At 32.3% G+C, this 12,830-nt stretch overlaps 1 long non-coding RNA gene across 1 annotated transcript; it reads right to left on the bottom strand.

Annotated features, from left to right (window-relative positions):
- Positions 1 to 741: 741 nt before the first annotated feature.
- LOC135952118 (uncharacterized) lies at positions 742 to 8,488 on the bottom strand. Its single transcript, XR_010576017.1, has 2 exons — positions 7,980 to 8,488; positions 742 to 1,724 (listed from the first exon to the last, which is right to left on the bottom strand). It is a non-coding gene; the product is annotated as an uncharacterized LOC135952118 (long non-coding RNA).
- Positions 8,489 to 12,830: the final 4,342 nt, after the last annotated feature.

The following is a 12,830-nucleotide window of genomic DNA, read 5'->3' as shown; positions in this document are numbered from 1 at the left end:
CTGTCCATTTTAACACGTATTCTTCTGGTAGGCACATACCTAACTGAAGTAAAAACTCGGATGTATCATCTATATTTGAAAAGATAACATTTTACCATCTACTTGATTTTCATCTAGTGACGTAGTAGCTAATCATTTGATCAGCAGTATCAACGCCTCCTAAGATAGATAAAGGAAACTACTTTTAGAGAAACGATAAATATTGACAAAAAATTACAAACCCTTAGTAGAGATAAAATAAGAAACGATTGCAGGTATATTCTTATATTCGATATATGAAACAAGTGTTACGATTTCACTGAAAGCAAATGCGGATGTATATAAAGGAACTTTTTTAGACATTAGCAATTTCGGTGGAAGTTTTGTTTTCCCGAACTGTTCCCATATATGTCCGTTTCCTTTGTAATATTTGTTTTCCTAACTCAAAAGAAATAAAGCTAAAAAACATTTGAAGAAATCTGGTGTATCTCAGCGGGTATTGGGGATTTTGGAGATGGACTGTATTTGTATGTGGGGATGTGTAGATGAATGCTTGAAAGAACACCAAGTTTCTCATAAAATATATGTTTTCTCAACAAGTTGAGAAAATATATATGAGGATTGATTTAGGATAAGTGGAAATAAGAGTTTAATAATTAATTAGAATATATTAGGGTATCTGTATGAGTGTGTGTGGGTATGTAAGTGAGCTCACCTTTTATGTTTGTGTGTGGGGTTTTAGTTTTAGTTAAATAATAAGAATTTTATAATTTTTCTTTTCAAATTCAAATGTACAATTTTTATTTAGGTTTAAATTTTCATTTAAGTTAAATCAATTAGTTTTAAATTTAGGAATAAGATTTTAATTATGTAGGTGTAAGTTTTAGCAAATTCGATTTTAAGTTAAATTATATAAATATAATTTAATACAAATTAGATTTTAGGTTTAAGTTTTTAGGTAAAAAAAATAGAAATGTTTTCTAGCTGAAGGTTGCAAAAGAAGTGAGTTAACAATATTGTATAAAAGAAATAGCTAGGCTTATTTTTTACTACAATTTGTATCTTCGAATGTTAATAATTCACAATAACAGTTCTTAGTGATTATTTTACAAGTACTTAAGTGACTACTTTAGGTACAATTCATTTTGTTATTATTAATATACAAATTCAATTTACGTTACAAATTCAAAATACGTTAAAAATTGAAACTATATAAAAAAATCATTTTGTATGATTTATTTTATTTTTATAAAATCATAGGATTTTATACATTCCGGCCACCAGGTGGAGGAGTTGTTGGTTGGACGCAAAGCACCTGGGCCAAGGAACGTATGGCTTCTGAAATGATGCGTTGGTTTGGTACGGATGAATTAGATGGTTGTACGTGATGATGTGATGTTGACGGCGGACGACGATGATGATTACGTGGTGGTGAACGTCTTGGGTCTCCACGTTTTGGTTTCTTTTTTTCTAATCGGCTACGAATTCCCGGATGGAGCAGCGTATGGTGATAATTGCCGCATCGCTGACATGTGTCCCTTGATGGACAGTCCCGCAGGACATGGCTCTTGGCCAAGCAGTTGACGCAGTACTTATGCTTGCTGACAACATAGTGCCTAGTACGGACATCCATATTTAAAAACCGCCGGCAGAAACGGATTGAATGGAAATTCTTGCAGAGTCGGCACTGGTACACGTCAGGGTCGCGTCTGCGTTGTTGATGTCTTCGATGATTATAGGTTGAACTGTGGAAAAGTAAAAAAAAAAAAGAAGAATAAAACGAAATTTTGGGATTAGTATGAGTTTTTGTTGATGGGGAAATGATGGATATAAAGTAAATTTGAGCAAATATAAATTCAATAGTGTTAATAATTATGAAATGAAAAATATGAGAGGAATAATGAAAAGTGTTTACGATACTTGATGATTAATTTAGAGGTAAATAGCACAACTTTACAATTGGCCTTTTTATCAACCCTGTAGCAGTTCTAATATCTGCGACACGAACGTTGTCATCTGTACTAATGTAAGTATTTTCTACTCTTCCCAGTCGCCATTCGCAAGGAGGTAGCAAATCATCCATGACGACTACGAGATCTCCTGATTTCAAATTTGTTGAGATATTTTTCCATTTGTATCTTTTATGTAGAGATTTTAAATAGTCTTCTTTCCATCTAACGGCTAGCTGTTGATGAATCGCTTTTAGTTTATCCCAGCGATTCATGAGTCCTATTTTCTGGTTAGATGGTTCTGGAAAACTCATAATAGGAGAACCTCTTAAAAAATGTCCTGGGGTTAGAGCTTTAAAGTCTGCAGGATCCTCTGACATGGCCGAAATGGGACGGGAGTTTAGAATTCCTTCTATTTGAGTTAGGATGGTAGCGAATTCTTCGAAATTAAATTTATGTGAGCCTGCAACTCTTTTCAAGTGAAATTTAAAACTTTTGACGGCGGCTTCCCATAACCCACCCATGTGAGGAGCGTGAGGGGGGATAAATATCCATTCGAGACCATGAGTAATATATTTTTGTGCGATATCTGTTGAGGTCGATTTTATAAATGAGTCAAATTCACCTTTTAGCTTTCGACTGGCTCCAACGAAATTACGGCCATTGTCAGAATATATCCTGAAAGGGAGTCCCCGCCTCCCAACGAAACGAGAAAATGCTGCACGAAAAGCTGCTGTTGACAAATTAGAACATACTTCAAGATGAATTGCTTTTGTGCTAAAGCACACAAATACGCATACGTAGCCTTTTATTATAGCTGCATTTCTGAGAGTTGAGCTTTTCAATTCAAATGGGCCGGCGAAGTCAATTCCAGTGGTTTGAAAGGGAGCTGTGAGCTTGCATCTGTCGGGTGGTAAGGGTGACATTATCTGAGTACATGGCCTTTGTTTATAAATTATGCATGTCTTGCAATGACGTAAAATCTTTTTAATACGAAGCTTTAATCGGGAGATATAAAATTCTGTTTGGACCATTCTACATAAAATGCAAATGTTCCAAGTAAAGCTGACAAAATCGAGAATTACCTGGCAGTATTATAGGGCATCGTTCACGATATGGCAAGGATGCGTTTGAGAGACGTCCATTTGCTCGCAGAATATTATCTGAATCCAGAATTGGGTTAAGCGTTTTTATCGAGCTTCTGTTAGAGATTGGCAGAGAATTTGAGATGTCTTTAAATTCTGCCTGATAGTGAAATTTTTGGGCTAAGGTTATTAGTCGCAGTTTAACGAAATTAACCTCTTTTTGAGTAAGAGAAATCTGGGATTGAGAAAACTGGGATCTAAATTTTGTAATACTGTTATGGTAAAATCGAAATACGTAAGATAAAACTCTTAGAGCCTTGTGATATGACGAAAATTTATTTAAAATATCAGTGTTTTCAACAGAGCTTTGTAAACATTGGACTTTTTCTTCGATTTTTGGAGTTTGAAATTGAGTCTTTTTGGGCCATTCCGACTGTGGGTGAGTTAGCCAAGATGGTCCTTGCCACCATAAAGTATTGTTTGCGAGTTCTTGTGGTTTACATCCGCGAGTACCGAGATCAGCAGGATTGTCGTGAGTGCGAACATGACCCCAGGTTGCATTAGGTAGAGCGTTATGAATTTGTGCTGTTCGATTAGCAACATATGTTTCCCAGGTCCAGGGAGGTTTTGAAAGCCATCCAATGACAATTGAAGAGTCTGTCCATAAAAAAATTTCGCATTGAGGCAATTTTAGAGATTCTATAACATATTTTACTAATGTAGCTAATAGTACAGCACCACAGAGTTCTAATCTAGGTAAACAGACTGGTTGTAGAGGGGCTACTTTGCTTTTTGCTATGATTAGGTTACAGAATACGACTTGAGATAAACTTTGACAACGTAGGTAAACTGTTGCGCAATATGCTCCTTTGGATGCATCTGAAAAGCCGTGAATCTGAATTGTATCTTTGGGATTATATTGAAACCATCTTGGTATTTTTATCGTGTCAATGTGAGAGAGATCTTCAAGCAATTTATTCCATTTATTTAGAATTTCAGAGCTGACTTTATCGTCCCACTGTTTACCTTCGAGCCATAGTTGTTGCATTAGCATTTTAGCTCTAACAACTATAGGAGTTATCCATCCTGCTGGCTCGAAAATTGAGGCTATACCTGACAACATTTTTCGCTTAGTGATGCTTTCCGCTTGAGATATTGGTGAGAATGAGTAGGTAAATACATCAGTTAGAGCATTCCATTTTATTCCTAGAGTTTTCGTAGCACTTGTCTCATGGAATCGTAGTAAATTTGAGTCATATAAATCTTCGTTTGGTATTTGAGCCAGTAGTTGAGTATCGTTTGCGGTTATTTTCTTTAAGATAAATCCAGCGGACTTAAGAGTTTCCAGGATCTGAGACTGTGATTCTATTGCTTCTTCAACTGTATGCCCACCAGACAATATGTCGTCTACATATGTTTCCTGACGCAAAATTTGAGCAGCTTTAGGGTATTTTTCTTGAGAATCATCAGCGAGTTGATGCAGCGTGCGGATGGCTAGAAAAGGTGCGCAGTTGAGACCAAATGTAACAGTCTTCAGTTGAAAATCTTTAATTGGGCTGGTGCGATTTTGTTGGTATATTATTCGCTGAAGAGGTCTATCATCTGGGTGAACTAAAATTTGGCGATACATTTTTTGTATGTCGCCACTGAAGACATATTTGTATATTCGCCAGTTGAGAATTACAGTTATTAATTCCGTTTGTAATGTGGGACCTGTGTATAATACATCATTAAGTGAAAAACCTGATTTTGTACTACGAGAGGCATTAAACACTACTCTCACTTTAGTGGTTTTGTGTTCTGGGCGAACTACTGCGTGGTGAGGAAGATAAAAGGAGAAATATTTACCATTTGACACAATTTCCCGATATGAAACTGGTTCCATGTGATTGAGAGTTAAGTATTCTTCCAGCACGTTGTTATATTCTTTCTGGAGTTCTGGAGTTTTAGATAAAGAGTGGTTTATACGGGAATATTGGACAAGAGCTAAAATTCGAGAAGGGCCGAGAAATTTTGTATTGGGAAATTCCTTTTTTAAAGGAAGTCTGACGACATACCTTCCATTTGAGTCTCTGGTTGTCGTTTGCTTATAAAATGTTTCGCAATATTGATCTTCTTCCGAAATTATGGGCTTTAAGGGCAACTCTTCCTGTTCCCAAAATTTTCTGAGTGTGTTATTTAGAGCGGAGTTTTCGGAAGGAGTGACAGTTGTCGTAAATGTTTGGACCGAGTTAGTTTCAATTGGGCCGCTTAAAACCCAGCCGAATATAGTGTTGTACGCCGAAGCTTGTCCGCAGATACTTTTTTTAATACCTTCAATGTTAATGAAATGTTCTGAGTCATTTCCGATAATTAGATCTATATTAGAAGAGTGGTTAAAATTGGGATCTGCTAGATCGAGACTTGAGATTTGAGCGGAGTTAGGAAGCTCAAATGAAACTGCGGGAATTCTTTTGGTCAGTTTTTGTAGTACGATAGCATTCAACGAGAATCTTAAATTGTAACGCTTAGCAAATAAAGTAATATTACATTCTTTATTGGCTGATTGAACTTGACCTCCGATTCCCACAACTTCTAGTTGAGCTTTCTGATATGGTAATTTAAGAAGTGATCTAATACGTTCAGATATGAATGTTCTTTGGGAACCTGGGTCGATTAGTGCTCTTATTGTGAACAATTCCCCAATGTGTTCTACTTGTACTAGAGCGGTACGAAGTAATATGTTAACGTTATTAGATGCGAAATTAGCTTGGACTTGGCAATTTGCCGATGTTGAGGGAGTATCATCGCTATTTTCAAATTTCTGATTACTAGCTGAATTGTTTCTTTTCTGTGATGAATTAATGTTCTCATTATCTTGAGTGTGTTTGGGCTGGTTTTGGGATTTTTGCAAATGTAATAGAGTGTGGTGGTCAGATTTGCAAATAAAACAAGTATTTTTGCTTGAACATTTCGTTTTTGTATGACCAGAGGCGAGACAATTGTTGCAAATCTTATTCTGGTAAACGTAGTCTATTCTTTGTTGCACTGTATACTTTCTAAATTTTCCACAAGATCTCAAGTGATGATCTCCATTGCAGAGTTTGCATGAGTGATTCAACTTTTCTTGTGAAGAGTACGATTGTATTTTGGAATGAGAGAAGGTTGGGAGACTGAATCGTTCTTTTGTGGTTTTTATGGATGATATTCTCTCAACGACTTCGAATCGGTTTACAAGAAATTCATCCATTTGCGCCCAAGTGGGCATTTCACGTTGAGTTTTGAACGATTGTTCCCAAAGGGCTAGTGTGTCGTCGGGCAATTTGGTAGAAACTAAATAAATGAGAATTGGGTCCCATCCTTCTACTTTGACATTAAGTGCTTTAAGGGAAGTTAGACAATCTGTTACTGTGGAATGAATTTTTTGAATGGATTCGCTGTTTTCTGAAGGTGCGACAGGGATATTAAATAGAACTTTTAGTTTATTGTCTACTAAGACGCGCTTATTGTCATATCGGGACTTTAGTGCGTTCCATGCATGATCGAAATTTTCATCGCATAGTGTGTATCGTTTGACAATTGCTCCAGCGCTACCACTTGTTTTTACTCTCAAGTAAAATAGCTTTTGGGCTTTTGGGATTTCAGTATTTTCAATGCATGCGGTTGTGAAAAGATCACGAAATGATGGCCATTCTTCGTAGCTACCTGTAAAGGTGTCTATCTCACAAGGAGGGAGTTTTATGAAGGATGTTCTTGTTGCTATGGGAAGAGCTTGAGGTATAAGACTGGAACGAGCCATTGAGTTTTGCATTTCACATGCCCTTGAGAGTTTAAGCAGATCCATTATGTGTGATCTACATGTGTAATATGTTTCAGAACATGCGTTGAAATTGCTTTTTGCTTCCTCTTTGTAGTCTTTGCTACTTTCGGATCTTGGGGAAATCATTAGCGATTCGTATGAATCTTGCAATTTTATCCATCTTTTATCAAGATCTTCTAATTTTATTTCCAATACAGAGTCTGTTTGATCCTCTATATCAGATTTGCCGAAATTATTACAGAACGTAATTAAGTGGTCGCAATCAAAAAGGAACTTTTCATGCTTCACTGAAGTACCGTTTTCCTGAGAAGTCATCTTTCTAATGAGTTTTGAAAAAAAATTAAGTTTTAAATGAGATTTAAAGAGTTTACTGCTATTGTGTAGGTACACGTCAAATTAGCAATTAGTTAAAACTGCGATGTGAATATTCACTATTGCGATTGCAATATGAGGGTTAGAAAAGTTTTACCAAATGCACTTTGAGTGTGGTATAATGAGAGATGTACGGGTAAGATTCAAGCCAAAACTTGTCACAATTTTGCAGTTAGAGGTTAGTTTGCGAGTAAAATTTAGAAATTTATGACTCTTTAAAGAAAAACGAGCACGAGTACTAGATAGTCCTAGTTAATTGCACCAGATTGTTTATTTTTTAATTTGTAAATTGGTAATAAATAGGTAGGTTTTGAAGACAATTAGATAAATTTGACGATGTGTAAATAACTAATCTGTCACAAATGTTTACTGGAACACGTTTACGTATGTATGAGAATCAACGAGATTTAAATAAGTAGCTACAGTAAGCTTTGCTGTTAATTTAAGTAATTTGAATTGTTTAAAACGATTAAAAATTCCTAAATAATTAAAATTTTGTTCACAATATTTAAATCTGTGAATTTTAATTATTTATGTAAAGTTGTACGTTGGTTTAATATAAATGCCGTAGATTTTTCATAAAAACGTATTTAATTATAATTTTGAATTGGTTTATTCACAATTTGTGCCGAAATAAATGTTAAAATCAATAAATTTCAAATGCACGAATAGGTATAACTCGGAGAAAATTAAAGTAAATGAAATGGTTGTGATATGCGAAAATTAATTTGAACTTTATCAATATATTTTAATAATAAAGTGGTATAAACAAGTGTGTAAGTAAAAAAATATTACCTTAGTTGCTTTTATTCTTACGTTGATTTAATTTAATTAATTGTATTTGATTTTTTAAAAGAAAAACGTTTACGATCTGTGCGATTGTTATTTTGTTTGTTTATTTTTGATCTTTGTTTTATTTTTTCGTTTGTTTTATTTTATTTTCGTTTATTTTGACGTTTGTTTTATTTTATTTTCGTTTATTTTGACGTTTGTTTTATTTTATTTTCGTTTACGTCTTTTGAAGAAATTCACCACACCAGTTTAATTTTCTTTTTGTTTGCTCTCTTATTTTTATTCTTGCGTTATTCTTTGGTTGATATTTTCGTTGATTTCTTTTGCATGTTGATCTTTAACTTCTTATTTGTTTTATGTTTCTTTTTTTTTTTACAAATTGAAAGAATTAAACTATTTTTTTGTTATGTTTTGTTGAAAAATAAAAAATTTGCTTTTAATTATATTTTTACTTTTATAATTTTTTAGAAATATTTAGCTTTACTTTTGATATTGATTTAAAAAAATTTGGTTCGCTACTATGTATTTTTGCTTTTTTTTTGTTTTCCTTTTGTTTCTTTTTTGTTAACACTTAGAAAAATTAATTTTTTGTTTGAATTTCTTTTGTTTGATAAAATATAACGATTTAGTTACTTTTCACGTTAAGCCACTGTAATAAATTTTTTAGAAAATTATTTTGTTTTGCTTTTTGTTGTTATGCTTAAGTAGTATGTAAATAATTTTAATTTTATTTTTTTTTTTTTTTTTTTTAGTTCGTGTTGTTTCTTGCAAAAAATTTTTTTTGTTTCTTTTAACAAAAATTTAAGAGAAATTTCTTTTTCTGTTAAAATTTATAATTTGAATTATACTTTTGTTAACTTCTGTTTAAATTTATTTTGTATTTAAATTTTATTTAAATTTTGTTTGGTGCTTTTTAAACTTTTTGAAAAAAAGGAAAATCAGAACTGATCACTTTACTTTACACTTTTGCAAAATTTTGTTGTTTTCTTTTTCTTTAACTATATTCTCTTTTTTAGTATGTATATTTATATACATGGATGTATGTACATATATATGTACATATATACACAGTGAAAAGCGAGATGGATATAGAGCACTATTTTTTCTTTTGGTTATTGAAATTTTTTATTTTTTTTTGAATTTTACTGTTTTTATATCTAACGGTATTTTGTAAAGTTCTAGAAAAAATTTTATGTATACTAAATTTTGTAATTTTATATTTTAATGACTTTAACGGATTTTATTAACTGTAATTTGTAGGCTTTTCAAAATATTTTTTTTTACATTTACCGGTTTTTTTTTACTGTATTTTACATAAAATTTTTAGATCTGTATATGCAATTTTGATGCTTTTCACTTTATATATTTATCTTAGTATGTTTTTGTTGTTTTTTAACGCTTTTTTTAAATTTTTTGTATATTTTTTGCTTTATTTTAGTATATTTTTGTTGTTTTTTAACTAGTTTTAACACTTTTTTTTTCAATTTTTATACTTTTTTTTTTGCTTTTGTATATTTTTTGTTGTTTTAACTAGTTTTAACACTTTCACTTATTTAAATTTATTTTTGTTTAAGATTTTTTTTTTTTTTCACTTTTCAGCTTTTTATTTGATAAAATCACTATTTTAGACGTAGTTTTTAGATTTTTTTTGTATTTAATTCTACCGTCGCGTACGCGTGTTTTTGTAGTTTTACAAACCATAGATTTTTTGTGTTTCTTAATTACCTCATTCTCTTGTGGTGAGACAGCAATTAGGGTAGTGATGTCAACTGGAACTTTTACTTTTTCAGCGAAAAAGGACCATGAAGAAATCTGGTGTATCTCAGCGGGTATTGGGGATTTTGGAGATGGACTGTATTTGTATGTGGGGATGTGTAGATGAATGCTTGAAAGAACACCAAGTTTCTCATAAAATATATGTTTTCTCAACAAGTTGAGAAAATATATATGAGGATTGATTTAGGATAAGTGGAAATAAGAGTTTAATAATTAATTAGAATATATTAGGGTATCTGTATGAGTGTGTGTGGGTATGTAAGTGAGCTCACCTTTTATGTTTGTGTGTGGGGTTTTAGTTTTAGTTAAATAATAAGAATTTTATAATTTTTCTTTTCAAATTCAAATGTACAATTTTTATTTAGGTTTAAATTTTCATTTAAGTTAAATCAATTAGTTTTAAATTTAGGAATAAGATTTTAATTATGTAGGTGTAAGTTTTAGCAAATTCGATTTTAAGTTAAATTATATAAATATAATTTAATACAAATTAGATTTTAGGTTTAAGTTTTTAGGTAAAAAAAATAGAAATGTTTTCTAGCTGAAGGTTGCAAAAGAAGTGAGTTAACAATATTGTATAAAAGAAATAGCTAGGCTTATTTTTTACTACAATTTGTATCTTCGAATGTTAATAATTCACAATAACAGTTCTTAGTGATTATTTTACAAGTACTTAAGTGACTACTTTAGGTACAATTCATTTTGTTATTATTAATATACAAATTCAATTTACGTTACAAATTCAAAATACGTTAAAAATTGAAACTATATAAAAAAATCATTTTGTATGATTTATTTTATTTTTATAAAATCATAGGATTTTATACAACATTGAAAGAAGAGTTTCCCAATTGTCCCAAAACTCGAACTACCTTTTTGTTAACAACATCATACAAGCAGAGAGCACTTGTAATCATTTGAAAATTATTCTAGCTTTTACTACACCGGAAAATGGGCCAAAACTTGCATCAGTCAAACCATGGAAATCTTCGTTTTTGCCACTGTAAGCGGAATTTTCTAAATCATTCCATTTGCTTTCAAATTTAAGTGAACCATATTTATTCATATTTTTAATGATTATTTTCACACCGCAAGGCGTGTTGGACCTGGCGGTAATGATTTAATATTATCTGCTGATGCTCCAATGTGATGTGCTAAAGGAATTGCAATGTACTGCATTTAGTTTTTCGAAATATATAATGAATCTACACCATAATCAGCAATTTTCTTCATCATTGTTCATTTCACATTCACCAATATGACTTCACACTTTCAATATTTTCATCTAATATAGACGAAACTGAAATATCTGGGTCACTTTCCTTTAGAATTTCATAATAATACTTCGTCGATTTTCAAGTTTTTTAAATTTCTTGTTATCCACATTTATACAAGGTGGCGCAAAAGTAAACTTCCGATGATTTTTGGCTGTAATTAAATGTGGATTATTTTTATTTGGTCTTTTAATTTTTTTTACATCAAGTCGAGAATATGATGTCATGTAAATGGCCTCCGCCACAGTTGATTGTCATTTGAGCCCTTTTTATGTCATTTTCCATCACTTTGGCCAAAACTTCCGGCGATAGGTCCTCACATTCTTGACGGATATTGTCTTTAAGATCTGCAAGAGTCTGAGGCTTGTTGACATAAACCCGCGACTTCAAAAAGTCCCACAAATCAGGCGATCTTGCTGGCCAGTGCAAATCAACAAAACGGGAGATTAGGCGCCCGGGAAATGCATCCTTCAGCATATCGGTTGTGGCACGTGCAGTGTGTGCCGTTGCACTGTCCTGTTGGAACCACATGTTTTCCAATCCCAATTCATTAAGTTGTGGCAAAAAGAACTCGTTGATCATTGCTCTGTAGCGCTCACCATTCACAGTAACCGTTTGGCCAGCGACGTCTTCGAAGAAAAAAGGTCCGATGACTCCTCCAGCGAAAACAGCACACCATACAGTGACTTTGAGTGGGTGTAATGGCTCTTCGTGGGTTACACGCGGATTTTCAGTGCCCCAGAAGCGTAAATTTTGCTTATTTACGTACCCGCTAAGATGGAAATGGGTCTCATCACTCATGATTGTTTTTGATGAAAGTCACCGACCGATTATTGGTCAAATAAATAGTCAGCAATATTCCGCGTTCTGGAGCAGTGTAGCGTAACATTGTTTATTAACGTGTATTTCGCATGTGTTTACTACACAAATGTCAAAACAGAACTGACATTATGGGCCAATCGCAAAATTTATAGAATTTTCTGATAGGAGGATTACTTTTGCGCCACCTTGTATATCCACGTTTATAAATATTTAAAATGTCTGGTCAAAAAGTTTTAAGTAAAATTTCTTATGAAAAATACAAAGTGGACCAAAATGGTCCCTTAACTAAGATTCGTAAGTTTTTTTAACCTAACAGCAGGGTTAACAGGTTAGTCGAGCAAATAATTAATCGGGATTTATGTGTAATCGGTTAATTTACTATTAACCCGATTAACCGAATTATTTGTTTTTTAAATTGAAAAGAAATACACGAATTTTATATAAGCATTTTGCTAATAAAAAGAACAAAAACATTAAAAACTAACCAAAAACAAGTAAGAGGCCCGTTTATGCCCAATCTTATATACCCTTCATCAAATTATACTTTAAAATACAAATTTAAAAATTTTTAGGTAAACAAAATTAAATTTTTTTTCCAAATTTTTTTTTCGATGTTGTTTTTATTTTTTTAAATTTATTAGTGAAAAAAAATTAATAACAAAAAAAAAAAAAATTTTGGTAAAAAAAAAATTCGGGTTAAAAAATATTTTTTTTCGCTTTTCACCCATTGTAGGTCCACATTACTACAGCGTTATATACATCGTTGCAATGAAATATCTATCATTAGATATCCATATTGTCTAAATTAATGACTTAGTACTCCAGATATAGTAGATCAAAAATAGGCCAAAAATCGAAATTGCCCGATTTTTTCCTTATATCTTAGCCATTTGTGGGCCGATTTTCTCGATTTGAAATAGCAACCGAGCAAATGAAAAATGTATAAATTACAAATGGAATGACAAACTTAAATATACCCTTG

The sequence above is a fragment of the Calliphora vicina genome, chromosome 2, assembly GCF_958450345.1.
Source record: "Calliphora vicina chromosome 2, idCalVici1.1, whole genome shotgun sequence".
Classification (NCBI taxonomy): Eukaryota; Metazoa; Arthropoda; class Insecta; order Diptera; family Calliphoridae; genus Calliphora; species Calliphora vicina.
This window is presented reverse-complemented; position numbering and strand designations above follow the sequence as displayed.